Source organism: Bubalus bubalis, chromosome 5 (genome assembly GCF_019923935.1).
Source record: "Bubalus bubalis isolate 160015118507 breed Murrah chromosome 5, NDDB_SH_1, whole genome shotgun sequence".
Classification (NCBI taxonomy): Eukaryota; Metazoa; Chordata; class Mammalia; order Artiodactyla; family Bovidae; genus Bubalus; species Bubalus bubalis.
The window spans coordinates 118,993,670-119,011,628 of NC_059161.1; the positions used below are offsets into that span (position 1 = coordinate 118,993,670).

General features: G+C 44.2%; 1 pseudogene; it reads right to left on the minus strand.

Annotated features, from left to right (window-relative positions):
• Positions 1-2,055: 2,055 nt before the first annotated feature.
• LOC102391409 lies at positions 2,056-16,293 on the minus strand (annotated as a pseudogene).
• Positions 16,294-17,959: the final 1,666 nt, after the last annotated feature.

Below are 17,959 nucleotides of genomic sequence, written 5' to 3' on the forward strand. Positions count from 1 at the left end.
AGAAAGGTTGAAAAAGCTAATGGCATTATCAAAAGACATTTGCACAAATTAACTCAAGAGACGCAGGACAATTGGATTAAAGTCCTACCCATAGCTTTAATGAGGGCTCAAACTGCCCCAAAAAAGGAGAGACTGTCCCCCTTTAAATGTATTTATGGAAGGCCTTTCTTATGCACAGACATTGTTATAGACCCTGAAGCTTTGGAATTAACTAGTTATGTAACTCAGCTCTCAGCTTTTCAACAAGCATTAACAGAACTCCAGGAGAGGACTCCTGACCCCGCCTCTGAGTCAAGCAAGCCTCTATTTGAGCCAAGAACTGAGGTCCTCATAAAAACATTGGGATCTGGGGGCCCATCACTCGAGCCCCTCTGGGGAGGCCCTTACCAGGTTATTCTTTCTTCTCCCACAGCTGTCAAAGTGCCAGGAGTTGATTCGTGGGTACATCACACTTGAGTTAAGAGGTGGCACCCTGATCAAGACTAAGTGACTTCATTTTATGCTTTACTTTCTATGCTCTGACTTTGTACTTTTCAGATGGGCCTGATAATCTATGTGAGCCTACTTCTGCTGACTCCAAAAATTCTGAGCCTGCCATTTGATCCTCAAGATAATGCCTTCCTGTCCTGGGCTCACTCCTACACTGCATTCCACAATCTGTCTAACTGCTGGGTCTGTGGAGCACTCCCCTCTTCATCAGTGGAAGGCTTCCCATGGTGAACATCTCCACTTCAAGGAAAAGACTTTCTCCAAGTCTGTGCATACCTTCAACAACAATCACATGCGATACCTCTTCTTCATCTGATGACATCTACCAACCCTAAAATGGACTGGTGCAACACTTTGTACTTTAACTATGGACATAATGTGACTTTTAATTAGACATTGTCTGGGTTCAATGACTATTTTGCTACACATAAGGCAAATAGGTCTAGATCTAATGGTTTTTTACCTGTTGTTTATCAAATATGGAATGAGGTTATATGGCTGACACCTGAAAAAGGACGTTTAATATCTACTGCCCTATAAGCTGGGAACAAACAGAGCCATCCCCAAAAGATAGCCAACAGCTTAATTACAATTATTGGAAACAACTGGGATTTTTGCCTCAGGAAATTTACAACGTAATCATTTTAGTGTTTTCCAACCCCAGTTCAGGTCCTCCCTTTGTCTGGCCAGGCACTAATTGGAACTGGATACCTCGGTCATGCTGGCTTGCTCCAAATGGGACTTATTGGATATGAGGCTCTAACCTATGGACATGGGTTCCCCGTGGTTAGATAGGGAGATGCACCCTGGGTCTAGCCTTTACTCATGGCTTTGCATTTTCAGAGCTTCCAGAAAAGCCTGCTAATTTACCCACCTTAAAACTCGGTGGGCAAAGTCTGTATTTCACTGGTATGATTATTTGGCTGCAGTGTTTGTTCCCTTTTTGGGAACTACAGATGTTATACTATGAGTAGATGCTTTGACTAATTTTACTCAATAGGCATTACAAGATTCTCAAAAGGCTATTTCAGCTCTTAATGCTGAACAAGCACAAATTAGAAAAGTGGCTCTACAAAACAGATTGGCTTTAGATATTCTGACAGCTGTGCAAGGAGGAACATGTGCCATTATTCATACCCAATGCTGTACATATATACCTGATATGAGCATGAATATTACTAATTTTACTAAACACATGAACAAGATGATTGGGGCCATGGATACTCTTGAAGCCTCAATTGCCTCACTTTGGGAGATGTTAACTAGTTCCCCATGGTGGACAACTATCTTAATTACAATAATTCTGATTGTTTTGTTTTTGCTGTTTGCTCCCTGCATCTGTAACTGTATAACTGGATTTGTTTCTAGCCGCACGAAAGCTTTTAAGTTACAAATGGTTGCTCAAACTCCTGCTACTGCTGAAGCTTCCTCCAACTACTATTTAGGGCCCCTGGATCAGATATCCTCGATATGAGGATTAAGATAATATGTTGCCTCACCAATTTAGGGACAACGCCCCTTGTCAGCTTGGAAGCAGTTATGGAATGAGAATGACACCCCTTTTCCCTAGGCAACATCATTCTCCTAAAATAAAAGGGGGGAATGAGAGGGTAACAGGCAGGAAGACCAGGGGTCTCCAAACCCAGGAAATAGCCTGCAAGTGTCAGACATTTTTATCTCTCTTAAGTGGCATGAGGAAAAAACTAGCAATATTTTTTGCTTCTCTATACAAATTTAAAAGGAGATTTCTCTTAAAATACTGTGTTGCCATAATGACACCTGGTTTCACCTGAAGTTAACTATTCTCAAACCTTGAGTTAACCAATGCCTTTTTCTTATGGAAATGTTTGTCTTAAGCTATGCTAATGTACTATGCATTTACCCCAAACTCTGTCTTCAAGTTGGTTCTGCCTCTTGGCTTAGAACCTACTTGGCAAACCAGTATGTTATACTCAGATATTGTTCCCCAAATCTATGTAAATTAAACTATTTGTATGGTGATCTGCCCTTCTTCAAGATTCAAGTTAATCATTTTATGGCCCAGGATGAACAATTTGGTGCCAAGATTATCCCAAAATGCATCTTATGGGTGAGGGGCCTAGTGCCATTCTGAGTTTTAAGACATTCCTTTCTTTCATTAACAGACTGCTATTGCCTATATAACATCCAGCTGAAGACTAGCAGGGGGTACCCTTTCTGCCTCCTTCTGATGCCTATGTCAGAAGCTTTCTCTATCTCCTTTATACTTTAATAAAACTTTATTACACAAAAGCTCTGAGTGATCAAGCCTTGTCTCTGGCCCCAGATTTAATTCTCCTCCGGGGGCCAAGAATTCCAGCGTCTTTGCGTGATTCAACAACAACCTTTCAGTGTGGAACAAAAGGGAACCAGCTCTCCATGAAGTACCTCACCTGTACTACCAAACTCCCCTGGAGGAGAAGCCCAGTGATAAGTTCATCTGAGATGGGATGAAGGGAGGCTATTTCATTACCCCTTATAATTCCTCTGAATGAGGAGGTGGTGGAGTTGGTGGGTCATCACAAACTCTTCCATGGCCTAGACTATCTCCCAGTCACTTTCTTTGGGGTTGTCTCTCCCCAGCTTCAGTCAGGTAGTTCTGGAGGAAATTGACAATCATGTGTGCTGCTGGGTCAGGGCCACAAGACCATGTAAAGCCAATCATAGGACCCCATGGCCCTGCCAGGATGGCTGATCTAGGACTGTACATGTGATTTAAAGTGGGTCATTCAGAGAACACCCTTGAACTCTGATGTCTTCAATCTTTTCTTTCCTTATTAAAGATGCCTTCAGTATATAAAACCCCTAGGGCAGGTAGCTTGGACTCTGTCACTTGGTGTAGAAGCCTTAAGGAAGAAAGTTATCAAGCCAAGACCATCAAAGAAGAGGGAATAAAAGAATGAGGGTGTGAAATAGAGAACTGATGACTTCTGATTTCTTGGGTCGAGTCACAGAGATCTTTGTATTTGCTCTGATTCTTGAGTCCTGGATTCCCAGAATCATTTCAGTGAGTCTCCCCTTTCCTTGAAGCCAGTTGTAGGTGGGCTCCTCTCAACTGTGATTCAGACTTTGTTCTAGATTCTTCTCAATCATTGTACACCTCCCAGACACAAACAGAGGCACCCATTTGTTTCAGCACCATTACGAATGAAACCTTTTTTTTTTTCAATATATATATTTATTTAGTTTAATTGGAGGTTAATTACTTTACAGTATTGTATTGGTTTTGCCATACATCAACATGAATCTGCTACAGGTGTACACATGTGAAACCTTTTATTCTTTATTGAAAATAGGGTGTGCAGACCACAAAATACAGTTCACCAGCAGCTTGGGCAGGAGTACCCGAAGTGTGATTTAGTGTTTGCTCAGAGGGCCTTACTGATTCCTGAACCACTCCAAGCATTTATACTGTCTCTGCCAGGCCAAGCCTGTAATTTCCTCAATCAAAGACTGAGAAATACAGCCTCAGGAAGACGTCATCCAGGATCCAGGTCTCTCTAGATATCCTCACTGTGTTCTCTTTAAGGTGGTATAGCAGTGACCTCTAGAATCCTGGGGGGGTCAGAGACACACACCAGTCAGACTGAGCCCTTAAGTGCAACTCCCACAAATATCTAGACCCAGCACAATTCTTGGTTTTATTTCCCTCTTTTGCTAAGTATCATGGGATTTTCCCATTAGCAGGGGTTATGAGAGTTCATCGACACCCAAAAAGGTCCAAGACATGAGGTTGCCATGAGGAAGGGTGTGGGGGAGTGGAAGACTCGGAGTTGGGGACACAGAGGAATGATAAACAACAAAGTCCTACTGAAGAGCATAAGGAAATATATTAACTATCCAGTCATAAACCACATGAAAAAGAATAAGAAAAAGAATATATATTTCTGTACGTGCATAACTGAGTCACATTGCTGTGCAGCAAAACTTAACACAACACTGAAGATTAGCCACACTTCAATAACATTTTTAGAAAAGAAAAAGAGTGTCCATAGTTCTCCTCTCTCCCTGTTTATTTCATTCTGACTACTGCTCCTTGTTTCCTCTGCAGAGAATGCTGGTTCTCCTCCTGTGTCCCCACAGCCCATACTTTATTAAAAACAAACAAACAAAAAAACCACATTATTTTGTATTGGAGTATAGCTGATTAACAATATTCTGAGTTTCAGGTGGACAGTAAATGGACTCAACCATATGTATCCATGTATCCCAGTCCCCCAAATACCCCTCCCATCCAGGTTGTCATATAACTGAGTGGAGTTCCCCATGCTACACAGTAACTCATTATTGGTTATCCATCTTAAATAGAGCAGTGCCCACAACACGTTCTTGAAGACTTAACTTAGGAACTCTGGGAAGCCTCCTTTGGCCCGCACTCATCATCTTTGGCCACTCCAGGCTTGGGTGGGTAACATACTCTGGTTCCCCATCCCCACCGGTCAGCCCATAGCCCTCATCACCCCGAGTAAGTCCCCAGTGCCCCAGTGCAGAGCACCTTGGGATGCCATTTGCATGGAATCCAGTGCAGTTTTGCCTAGAACCAAGAAACCCTCCATATGGCTCCATGAGTTTACAGTTTTAGAATTCTTGAAATTCCCTCCCTTCCTCAAAGTCTTCTTTGAGCCCATCAGCCAGCTCTGAACTCCCCTAGGGAGCTGACATGAAGCCTCCACCCTGTGCTGGGGCTGAGCAGTCACTGTGCACCCTTTATTCACATTAGCATCCAGCCTCCCCACAGAGGGGTCGGGTAGCCTGACTCACAAAGGGGGCACCAGGCCAGAGCTAGGGGAAGATGCATCCAAGAATTTGGGTGACCATGTAATTTGTCATCCAAACCAGGAAAACTGTGAGAAGGGAAGGGAGACTGTTAATCCCTATAGTGGGACAGCAAACTGGGACTGTCCCCAGCCATTCTCCCTGTAACATGGCCTATTTCAGGGACTGCTAGAGCTGACTTTCTGTGTTCTTCCATATGAGGGTTCAGATTGAACTGAAGCTCTTTGAGGACTGAGGACCTGAGTGTTCCCTCTCCTTGTGACTCCCATCATGCCAGCATGGCGTGGTGTCTCCACATTTATTTCAGGATGATCAGTGTCCCAGACGGCCCTTTACTCTCAAGGGGTTCGTGTTGTTGGAGGCTCTGGACAGCCCCAGGGCTCAGCAGCATCTGCAATAGTGTGAAATGGCCTGCAGAGGGCGCCCTCCTCCCAGCAGCAGCCCAAGGGTTCCTGCAAGTTCCTATTTGAGAATCCCCCCTCAGGGTTCTCCCCTCACCTTGAGGATGTAGGCTTGAGCTGGGACTGGGTAGTTGATACCATTGATGGTGAAGATAATAGAGGACAGGGTATTGACAACAAAACATGAATCGTAGTGCTGTTAGAGACAGAGGGAGAGAGGTTGGCCCTGGAGAACCTTCTTGTGTAGAGGTTGGCCCTGGAGAACCTTCTTGTGTGTGAAGACTGGGAGTGACCCTGGGCCATGACCCTTCACCTCGGAACCCTGTGGCGTTGCACTGATGAGCTTCTGGATGTTACTGACCAGTCTTCTTGGGCCAAGGATCAATGATATCCCGGTATCCACAAGGGCCTTGCAGCCGCCAGAACAAGCAATAACCTTCTTTTTCATGGAGATGCTGAAAGACAGTGTGACAAAGCAGGCATCAAGGTCACTCTGAGTCTCCCCAGAGCTGCCCCCTTCCCTACCGTCTCCTAAACAGCCCTTCATCTTTTGTGCTGACTGTTTTCCTTTGCTCTTGACATGGCACCTTCCTTGACATACTTGAATGCAGTACTTGAATACACCAGGCTCTTTTGCACCTTGACACAAGCTGGTCTTCCTTCCTAGAGGAGCCCCCTCCACTTTGACTAGAAAATTTCTTCTCATCTTCCAGATTCCATCTTAATTGTCATGGTTTCAGGGAAGTCTTTCCCCCATTGTTTATCAGTCTCCTTTTTTGACAGTCTCTGTAGACACTTCCTCATGTCTAGCATGTACCAAAGTCACAATTAATTGTGTGTGTGTCTCATTTCCTGTGCATCTGCCTTCTTAGATGTGAGGGCGAGTTTTATTCTCATGGCCTCCCTAAAGTGTCTGGTGCACAGTGGATGCCCAAGGCTTGTCTGTTTAGTGAGTGAAGGAAGACTGTGAAAATAATGAATGAGGAACATCCAGAGAGCTATATCTGTTGGAGAACAAGTAATAGGTCAATCGCAGAGTGATGATGCAGATTCACGAGAGCAGCAGATTCTCATAGTGGTGGGAGAAGGGCTCCTCTGGGAGAGGGAGTCTGCCAGCACTGCTCCTACAACCATCTCAGACCCTGAGACACTAACCAGGAAATACATGACTAGCCCACAGAAACTCCAAAGGACAGGTCAGCTTTTGTCTCAGGTATCACACAGAATCCTATCAATTATGCCTCTTGTCCTCAGGTCACTCCTGGTTCCCACTGTCCTGATTCTCTGTTATAGCCCCTGCCCCACTATGTGCCCATGAATGTGGGGTGTCTTTTTTATTAGTTGCTTTCACATCTTAAGACTTCAGCAGATCTCTCTACACTGCTCAGTAGTTGCTCCCTTAGCAGACCAGTCTCCCCATTTGCTCAGGACTTTCCCTGTTTTTAAACTGACATTTATCTGTACTGAGAACTTCCTAGGTCCCAGGTAGCCCCAGACAGTTGGTTATCTTATACCTCTGTTCAGGCTGGATAAATTCTCCCTGGTCCTCTGTTCACTACACTGTAGAGTCCTCTAACCATACTCCATGCCTCATAGGGCAGTGGGTGCAATCTTCTCCCAGCTGCCCATACCTCTCTGGACCCTTTTAGGACCCTGGTCAGAGCACTGGTTTCAGAAGGTCTTGGGGATTATGAACACATGGGTTGTTTGCATATCTATCTGCTTGTGTGTTAGTTTGTGTATGTGTCTGTATGTGTGTTTGTATGTGTCTCTGTGAGTGCTTGTGTGTCTCTGACTAGCTATGCATGTTTATATGTGTCTCTGTGTACATTTATATGTGTCTGCTTACGTGTTTCCATGTGTCTGTCTGTGTCATTGTGGGTGGTGTATATGTCTGTGTGACTGTGTGTCTGAGAATGTATTTGTGTGTGTCTGCCTGTGTCCATGTATGGCGGAGAAGCCTGGTGGGCTGCAGTCCATGGGGTCGCTAGAGTCAGACACAATTGCGTGACTTCACTTTCACTTTTCACTTTCATGCATTGGAGAAAGAAATGGCAACCCACTCCAGTGTTCTTGCCTGGAGAATCCCAGGGATGGGGAAGCCTGGTGGGATACTGTCTATGGGGTCGCACAGAGTCAGACACGACTGAAGTGACTTAGCAGCAGCAGCAGCAGCAGCAGCAGCAGCCTGTGTCCATGTACAGTAGCAGGAGCATCACTTGGGCTGACCCTCAGAGGGAGAGGTTACCGGTCCATGTGTACACTCCAGTAGCCCGCATGGATCAATGGTACCCAGTTGAGCACTCCCTGGTAGTAGCATTTATCCACCCCACCAAACATCACCACACTGCCTTTTTCCCTGCATGTGTCGAGAGAAGAGAGGGGAGGATCCTTGGAGGACAGTAACAACAGCGTTGTCTGAGAGCTGTGCTGGTCCACCCATCAAGGCCCTAATAAGGTCCCCATGTACAGATGCAGAAATCGAGTCTAGGAGCGATTGAGATCCAGACCGAGTTCGGTTACTGGCTAAAGAGTGGGAGAGGAGGTTAGAAGCTGAGTCACCTGGCTAGGCTCCACCCACTCTGTCTTCTGAAGATGCCCTACATCCTGCTACCTGAGTGCTCAGACACACTCAGAGGATACCATGCTGAAGCATAATGACTTTCTCCTTGTCCAGCTTCTCATTTTTCAGGAAAATCAAAGGCTGGGAGTTCTAATGCTGTGGGTTCAGGTCACCCAGAGCTGGATTTGCTGGCCTGTGACCTCTATGATTCAAAGGGCCCCACACTCAGAAGTGACCCCACCTCTGCTCTGCTTGTCTTGAAATGCCTAATATTTCTTGAACAAGGGGTCCTACATGTTTGTTTTGTGTCCCACACTTTCATTTTCACTGGCACCTGCAAATGTGTATCTGGTCCTGGGCTCCCAGTGGAATGCTAATGAGGAAGGAAAGATGTCCACCATCCTTCTCCTTGCTTCCTGATAAAATTCATAAGCAAACTGTATTGCCTTTTCCTCCAACTTGTTTCCTGTTGCCTTCCATTAGTCTTCCTCCTCACTCAACCCCCTAGACCAAGTTCCTGGTTTTAAGCCCAGGAACAGGGTTGTGTTGCAATAAAACATTATTTATAAAGGCCAGTGGTGAAACCAGGTACAGCTCTGGGGCTATATTTATCCTGGGTTAGATTATCTCTCAGGATTCTTCTTTATCAAGTGTTCTATAATTTTCATTCAACTGAAAGCATCTTAAAGCTAATTTGTAGAAAGGGATTGTCCATCTTAGACTTATTGCTCAAGTAGAAGGCAAAAACAGGCTCATAAATGGCACCTTGATTCTTCAGGTTGTCAAAGATGGGAATGGCTCCAAAGACGGATATGTTGGTGTAGTTCAAGCCCAGGATGCCATCAGAAGGTGCACACTCACACCTGTATTCCACAACGCTTAGACCAAACAGCTGGTCAGTACTTACAACGTCCGCAATTTGTGGGAGAAAAGTGTTCCCACTTGCAGATATGTGAAGTGGGGCTAAGACTGGGCTGGGGTGCATTGCCATCAAATGCTCAGAGAAGAATTGAGGCTGGGCTGTGTCTTTGGTTGACATCAGACGGTTAGACCAAGCTGGGAGGGGAATTTGGGTTCCATTTGTGAGAGGCTGTGAATTTTAAAACCTCTGCCCCTCTGAAAAACACTACCAGAGTCAGAAAAATTGGCCTTGTGGCTTCTGTCCAGGTGGTGCAACCGAGTCAGGCCAGGATCCATTGGTGCCCCCTTGTGGACAATATGAGTCGAGAGTAAGGTAGCCTTCTCTGGCATCAGTTCAGTTCAGATCAGTCGCTCAGTCGTGTCAGACTTGTGGCGACCCCATGAATGGAAGCACGCCAGGCTTCCGTGTCCATCACCATCTCCCGAAGTTCACTCAAACTCATGTCCATAGAGTTGGTGATGCCATTCAGCCATCTCATTCTCTGTCATCCCTTTTTCCTCCTGCCCCCAATGCCTCCCAGCATCAGAGTCTTTTCCAATGAGTCAAATCTTCGCATGAGGTGGCCAAAGTACTGGAGTTTCAGCTATAGCATCATTCCTTCCAAAGAAATCCCAGGACTGATCTCCTTTAGAATGGACTGGTTGGATCTCCTTGCAGTCCAAGGGACTCTCAAGAGTATTCTCCAACACCACAGTTCAAAAGCATCAATTCTTCTGCACTGAGCTTTCTTCACAGTCCAACTCTCGCATCCATACATGACCACTGGAAAAATCAAAGCCTTGACTAGACAGACCTTTGTTGGCAAAGTAATGTCTCTGCTTTTCAATATGCTATCTAGGTTGGTCATAACTTTTATTCCAAGGAGTAAGTGTCTTTAATTTCATGGCTGCAATCACCATCTGCAGTGATTTTGGAGCTCAAAAAAATAAAGTCTGACACTGTTTTCACTGTTCCCCCATCTATTTCCCATGAAGTGATGGGACCAGATGCCATGGTCTTCATTTTCTGAATGTTGTACTTTCAGCCAACTTTTTCACTCTTCTTTCACTTTCACTCTTTTGTTCCTCTTCACTTTCTGGTGTTATCTGCATATCTGAGGTTATTGATATTTCTCCCGGCAATCTTGATTCCAGCTTGTGCTTCTTCCAGCCCAGCGTTTCTCATGATGTACTCTGCATATAAGTTAAATAAGAAGGGTGACAATATACAGCCTTGATGTACTCCTTTCCTATTTGGACCCAGTCTGTTGTTCCATGTCCAGTTCTAACTCTTGCTTCCTGACTTGCATATAGGTTTTTCAAGAGGCAGGTTAGGTGGTCTAGTATTCCCATCTCTTTCAGAAGTTTCCACAGTTTATTGTGATCCACACAGTCAAAGGCTTTGGCATAGTCAATAAACCAGAAATAGATGTTTTTCTGGAACTCTCTTGCTTTTTCCATGATCCAGCAGATGTTGCCAATTTGATCTCTGGTTACTCTGCCTTTTCTAAAATCAGCTTGAACATCTGGAAGTTCACGGTTCACATACTGCTGAAGCCTGGCTTGGAGAAATTTGAGCATTACTTTACTAGTGTGTGAGATAAGTGCAATTGTGCCATAGTTTGAGCATTCTGTGGCATTGGCTTTCTTTGGGTTTGGAATGAAAACTCACCTTTTCCCATCCTGTGGCCACTTCTGAGTTTTCCAAATTGCTGGCATATTGAGTGTACACTTTCACAGCATCATGTTTCAGGATTTGAAATAGCTCAACTGGAATTCCATTACCTCCACTAGCTTTGTTTGTAGTGATGCTGTCTAAGGCCCACTTGACTTCATACTCCAGGATGTCTGGCTCTAGGTGAGTGATCATATATCTACTACTGCTGCCAGGAATCCCTTAGAAGAAATGGAGTAGCCATCATGGTCAACAAAAGAGTCTGAAATTTAGTACTTGGATGCAATCTAAAAAATGACAGAATGATCTCTGTTCATTTCCAAGGCAAACCATTCAATATCACAGTAATCCAAGTCTATGCCCCCAACCAGTAATGCTGAAGAAGCTGAAGTTCAACGGTTCTATGAAGACCTACAAGACCTTTTAGACCTAACACCCAAAAAAGATGTCCTTTTCATTATAGGGGATTGGAATGCAAAAGTAGGAAGTCAAGATACACCTGGAGTAACAGGCAAATTTGGCCTTGGAATACAGAATGAAGCAGGGCAAAGGCTAATAGAATTTTGCCAAGAGAACACACTGGTCATAGCAAACACCCTCCTCCAACAACAAAAGAGAAGACTCTACACATGGACATCACCAGATGGTCAACACCAAAATAAGATTGATTATATTCTTTGCAGCCAAAGATGGAGAAGCTCTATACGGTCAGCAAAAACAAGACCAGGATCTGACTGTGGCTCAGATCATGAGCTCCTTATTGCCAAATTCAGACTTAAATTTAAGAAAGTAGGGAAAACCACTAGACCATTCAGGTATGACCTAAATCAAATCCGTTATAATTATACAGTGGAAGTGACAAATAGATTTAAGGGACTAGATCTGATAGAGTGCCAGATGAACTATGGACTGAGGTTCGTGACATTGTACAGGAGACAGGGATCAAGAACATCCCCATGGAAAAGAAATGCAAAAAAAGCAAAATGGCTGTCTTGGGAGGACTTACAAATAACTGTGAAGAGAAGAGAAGCAAAAAGCAAAGGGGGAAAAGGAAAGATATAAGCATCTGAATGCAGAGTTCCAAAGAATAGCAAGAAGAGATGAGAAAGCCTTCCTAAGTGATCAATGCAAAGAAATTGAGGAAAACAACAGAATGGTAAAGACTAGAGATCTCTTCAAGAAAATTAGAGATACCAAGGGAACATTTCATGCAAAGATGGGCTCGATAAAGGACAGAAATGGTATGGACTTAACAGAAGCAGAAGATATTAAGAAGAAGTGGCAAGAATACACAGAAGAACTGTACAAAAAAGATCTTTGCGACCAAGATAATCAAGATGGTATGATTCTCTGGCATCACTATGACATAATGACAAGAATGGACTGAATTCTCTGTAAGGTACTGTGGATTCTGCATCTGTCCAGGAAGACAGAAACCAAAAACACAATCTTGCTTTCAGGGATCTATGAAACTACTGCCTGGGAAATTCACTTTTGGGGATATGTGTGTATTTGTGTGAGTGTGTATGAGAGAGAGAACGAGAGCAGAACTACTCAAGTACACTGGGGAGGCAGGCCATACACTTTATTAGACTCTCAAAAGCACCCTAGAGTAAGAAATCATTTACCAGGCCCCTTGACATCTCTGGCCTCCAGTTTCCCACTATGGATACCTGAAGCCCTTGATGCCCTCATGGTACCCAGATCAGTTGTATCCTGTCACTAAAACCTACAACAACTTCAGTTCTGAAAAGCCAACCCCACTCCACCATTACCACATGTGTGCCCTCAGCAAGGCCCTTACTGTCTGCACCTCAGTTTCCTCATATGTCTCATGAGCTAATCAGACCACCTGCCATGTGGGGTTGTTGCAGGATTAAACCAATTATTACCTGAAAGTGCATGGAACAGTCTGTGAATATAAAAGTGGATGCGTTTTCCCCCTCTTCTCGCTCCCAACAAAATGAACCTTGAAATGCTCGTTGGCAGAGGAGCTGAAAGTCCACACCTCAAGCCACTCTCTGGGTTAGCTAATCCATTTTCTTGTGTGTCACCACTGGCACTGCCTCCCCAGGGACAGGATCCTTTGGGTAAGATGGCCAATATCTATGGGAGTTAGACTAGGAAGGGTCCTGCCTGATGGTTCTGCATCTGTTTTGCAAGCAGAGGTCACTCCACAGCCAGTCCTGACTCAGCTTCTCTTTACACGTTACCTGAATGGTGTCATATGCAAGAAATTCCTTCATGCTCCCAGATCCATAGGCGATCCTGAAGGTTTTGGTGTAGGCCAGAAGGTGGAAGACTTGTAATGTCTGAACCTAACTTGTGTAGCTGCAGACACAAGAGATGAGTGTCATCAGGTGCCAAGGTTGGAAACAGGCCGGCAGGGCAAGAAGGATGGTCCAGGTACAGGGTGTCTATTCACAACAAGCTGGACTGGGGCAAAAGAGGGAGGGCACCCACAAGTCAGATGAGCCTGTGTCAAAGACAACCTGGAATTCCTGAGGGGGTGTTCCAATGGTGATGTTACCCACATAGAGCATCTACAGGGAGAAGGAAGGAGTAGGTTAGTGAAGAACTGGCTACCCTCTATTCCCACACTGCTGCCTCCCTCTGGGTGTCACATATCTCTTTAGATCATTTTCCAACCACTGTGAAGCTCACAGCCTTTGATCACAGAGGTGCTTGCATTTGATTTTTTTTTTTTTCCTATGCTACATTGTATGCAGGATGTTGACTCTATGACCAGGCTTTGAAGTGGTACCTCCTGCATTGGAAGTGCAGAGGCATAACCACTGGACTTCCAGGACCATTGGACATCCAGGGAAATCCTGGTGCCTTCATTTGAGAAACTCTGTAGTCTCCTCAAACCCAGCCTTAGCACTCCTTTCTCCATGAGGTCCTTCTGGATCAACCCCACCTGCTGCTGAGTCACTTCAGTCGTGTCTGACTCTGTGCGACCCCATAGACAGCAGCCCAGCAGGCTGCCCCATTTCTGGGATTCTCCAGGGAAGAACACTGGAGTGGGTTGCCATTTCCCCACCTACTCTCTCTAAACTCAGACCACATCCAATCGGCACCACACAAGTGACCCTTTCATTTGACATGTATTTACTCTGTGCCTATCTCTCAGGCTGGCATGGGCATTCTTGAAGACAAAATAAGCCCTTTTTCTAACCTAAAAACACTAACCACTGTGTTAGATTCTGATGGTCTTACACAGAATACGGGTTCAGTAACTTTACAGCTGTGGTTCTTGCATCTGTGCAAACTGAATTCCTCTGCCTGGTTTTTCACAATTGCTTTGCAGTTGCTTCTACCTTCTGATCAGAGATGGTTCATTCTTCATCTATAACTAGTTCACTCCCTTAGTTCAGGAAGAACTGCTGCTGCTGCTCCTAAGTCACTTCAGTTGTGACTGATTCTGTGCAACACCATAGACAGCAGCCCACCAGGCTCCACCATCCATGGGATTCTCCAGGCAAGAACACTGGAGTGGGATGCAATTTCCTTCTCCAATTCAGGAAAGTGAAAAGTGAAAGTGAAGTCGCTCAGTCCTGTCCAACTCTTAGTGACCCCATGGACTGCAGCCTACTAGGCCTCTCCGTCCTTGGGTTTTTCCAGGCAAGAGTACTGTAGTGTGTTGTCATTGCCTTCTGCTTAGAAGGAACAATCTCCCTCAAACTAATGACACATCTTTGACACAGAAATGGATGTTTACCTACCACCTGGTAATTTCTGGGCCCAATCACCAAGACAAGAGTTGAGGATGAGAGTGCCTTCTCCTCTGCGTGGGGCCCCTTTTGCCCACTGTTTCTGCCTCCTGCAGAAGCCCCAGCCCCTACATCCCAAGTGGCATATCCAGATGAGCCCCCATGCTAAGATGGAGCATCAGAGGGCGCTGTGGAGCACCATCCTCCCAAAACACTCACATCCATTATGTTCCTCAGGGGGTGAATAATTATATTTGAGCCACGAGAAGAAATCTGAGACAGTCTGTAAGCATGTTCCTCGAGGAAATTGTTCAGCATTTTTTTTCACTGAAGGTATTTCTCATGGTTTTCACTTTCCTTAGGGGTATTCTTTCACCGAACATTTGACAAAGAAAACAAAGAAGATGCTCCATTTAGCTGTCAGTGTTAAGCTATAACTGTCATTGTAATGGCACTGCGTATTTTCTCATCATTTTTATTAGTCACCTTATTATAAGAATTTTATGCATATTCCATGGCAAAGACATAGGTTTGAATAAAGATTCTATTCTATAATGTTGGGTGACCATGTGGGGTCTCAGTCTCCCTTTTGGTAAAATGGTGGAATGTAACAATTCAAACCCTCCAAATAGAATATCTTGGGGATAAGTGAAGTGATGGATGTAAGGTACCTGATAAATAGGAAGTCTCAACAATGACAGCCATTACATTGCTGTTGCCATCCCACTGTATCCTTCTCATAGAAGCTCAGGGAAGGAGGTAGAAGGGGTATCTTTTTTTTTTAATTTTATTTTATTCAACTTTACAATATTGTATTGGTTTTGCCATATATCAAAATGAATCTGCCACAGGTATACATGTGTTCCCCATCCTGAACCCTCCTCCCTCCTCCCTCCCCATACCATCCCTCTGGGCCATCCCAGTGCACCAGCCCCAAGCATCCAGTATCATGCATCGAACCTGGACTGGTGACTCATTTCATATATGATATTATACATATTTCAATGCCATTCTCCCAAATTATCCCACCCTCTCCCTGTCCCACAGATTCTTATCCTCTTTTACAGGGGAGGGATTTAAAATGCAAGAGGCTTGTGAATTGGCAGTGGTCACACTGCTTGTCAGATATAAAGCAGTGTATAAGCAGTTCTCCCAAAATATCTCCAAGTTGAAAGACAAGAGAGAGTTGAAAGAAGAATCCAGGAGATAGGGAACAAGTTCAGGAAATGTAGAAAATTAAAAGAAAAGTTAAAAGAAAACACCACAGAGAAAAATACACTCACAGAGACTTCCAAAGGGATGGAGAGATAAATGATAGTGATACAGAGGTGCAGACATAGACATATACACACTGAATTAGAGAAGGAACAAAGAGGACATGCTAAATAAAAGGTAGAAAAGTGCTATTCCACAGGACCACACCTACATTTGCATTGACGGTGCACTGAACAATTGCAAAAAGTTCCAATTTCAATAGGTCATGACATGATTGGACCCCAGAGTTGTGCAACTATGCAAATCTACACCAAGAACCTTGGATCTCACAGTTCCTATAGCAGGGTACTTATCAATAACTAAGGTTTAAACTTTAAGATTGTCAGGGAAATATTCCATTCCACTCTAACCCTGATGAGTAGAAGAATAATCAGGTGAAAAGAAAAATCACAGAAAGGAAGATGATGTGGCTTACAGTGCTCATACTTACATGACTCTGCAATCTGAGAAGGCCGCCAGCCCAAGGAGCACAAGCCACTTCATGCTTCTTTCCTGGCTCTGAGTACTCAGGGAATTTTAGATTCTTAGCATGTAGTGGTGACCGGGAGCCCCTAGTGTATATGTATAACATGGTCTGACATGCCCTAGTTTAGCCCTTTAGGCCAATAATAGGTCTGAAAAAAACACAAAGGTCTCCATAAAATCTTAACCTTCATCAGTGTCCTTGGTGAGTGGACTTTGAAGCTTCTCAGAATACAGAGAATTGAACTGTAATCTCTTCCTTGAAGCTTGGCTGGAAAATCAAACTGATCTGCATGGACATCTAAGAAGATGGAGAACCTTGCCTACTCGGAGAAAAAAACTGCTAAAAACATCAAAAAAATGTATACTAAGGGCCATGCTCAACATTCATGGTTTCATGTCATCTTCCTAGATACTTCATGAGATATGCATTGCTGTCTTCATTGGAGAGGAAATTGCTAGGAGGATAAGTTGTCAAATGACAAAATGAAGAACTCAGGGACAGCCCAGGGACATACAACTGGCTTTAGGTAGGAGGTCTAATGGCAGACATCAGGGGCACTTATGATGCCAGGCTGCATTAAAGATTTAGGGCAGAGCAGTGCCTGGAGAATCCCAGGGATGGGGAAGCCTGGTGGGCTGCCGTCTATGGGGTTGCACAGAGTCGGACATGACTGAGGTGACTTAGCAGTAGCAGTACTTCAATTGCATGGTTTCAGTATTGGAAGAAATGTCATATGCATCCACAAGATATTTTATAGCAGCCAACAGATGTACAAGGAAGAATTGTGTTTTAGGTTCTGGGTTAAAGGCTTCAAAGTCAAAGTTGATGAAGACAAAAGTAGTCTTTATCCTAAGAGTGCTAGCAGTCTAGTTCTCACAAATTCATGGCCCCAGAAGGCAGGAGATATGATACCAGGACTAGGTGGCCATGTTTAACCCTAGGCCGCACAGGCCTTACCACTGGGAGCAACCTTTCCTCCACTTCACCCATGCGGGAAAGGAAGGCAGTTGGCCATGTTTTCAAGAGAATCGGAACTTAGGGTATTTATGTACAATCTACTGATTTTAATGTTAGCAACTAATTTTTTTCCAAAAAGAACAGTGGGAACGAAATCTTCACAGTGATGTGCTGGAATTAGCCTTCAGTCTCTGGAGGTTTTTATTTCTTGCCTAGAGTTGGGAGGGCAGTGGGGACAGAGAGGAATTAAATTTATGTCGGTTGATTTAAAAAAAGACTGAATGCATACTGAACATGTGTGTTTCCTTTCTATTTATAAAGAAAGATCATCAGGGACATACAACCCAACAAAATTTAACTGCTGAAGATAAATGGATATATTTCTTATATAATTTCTGTTAGGGTCTATGTCATGAAAAATTTTGTCTGCCAAACCAAACATACAAGAAAATAATTTTGAAAAGTCTTCCCAATCAAAGAAGACAAAACTACTGTGGCAGCCATAGTAAAGACAATCGTGTTTAATGACTCATCCAAGACTCCCAGGGCCTATTCCTGCTTAAGATCTATCCATGCCTGTCCCTTGAATACAACAGGGGCCTCTCCTGTTGCCAGGTGTGTTTAGATGGGGCACTGTAACTTAATCCTAATTTTTGCAAGTTGTTTAAATTCAGTTCTCCTGGTTAAATCCCAACAGGGGGAATATGACATCACTGACAAAGGACA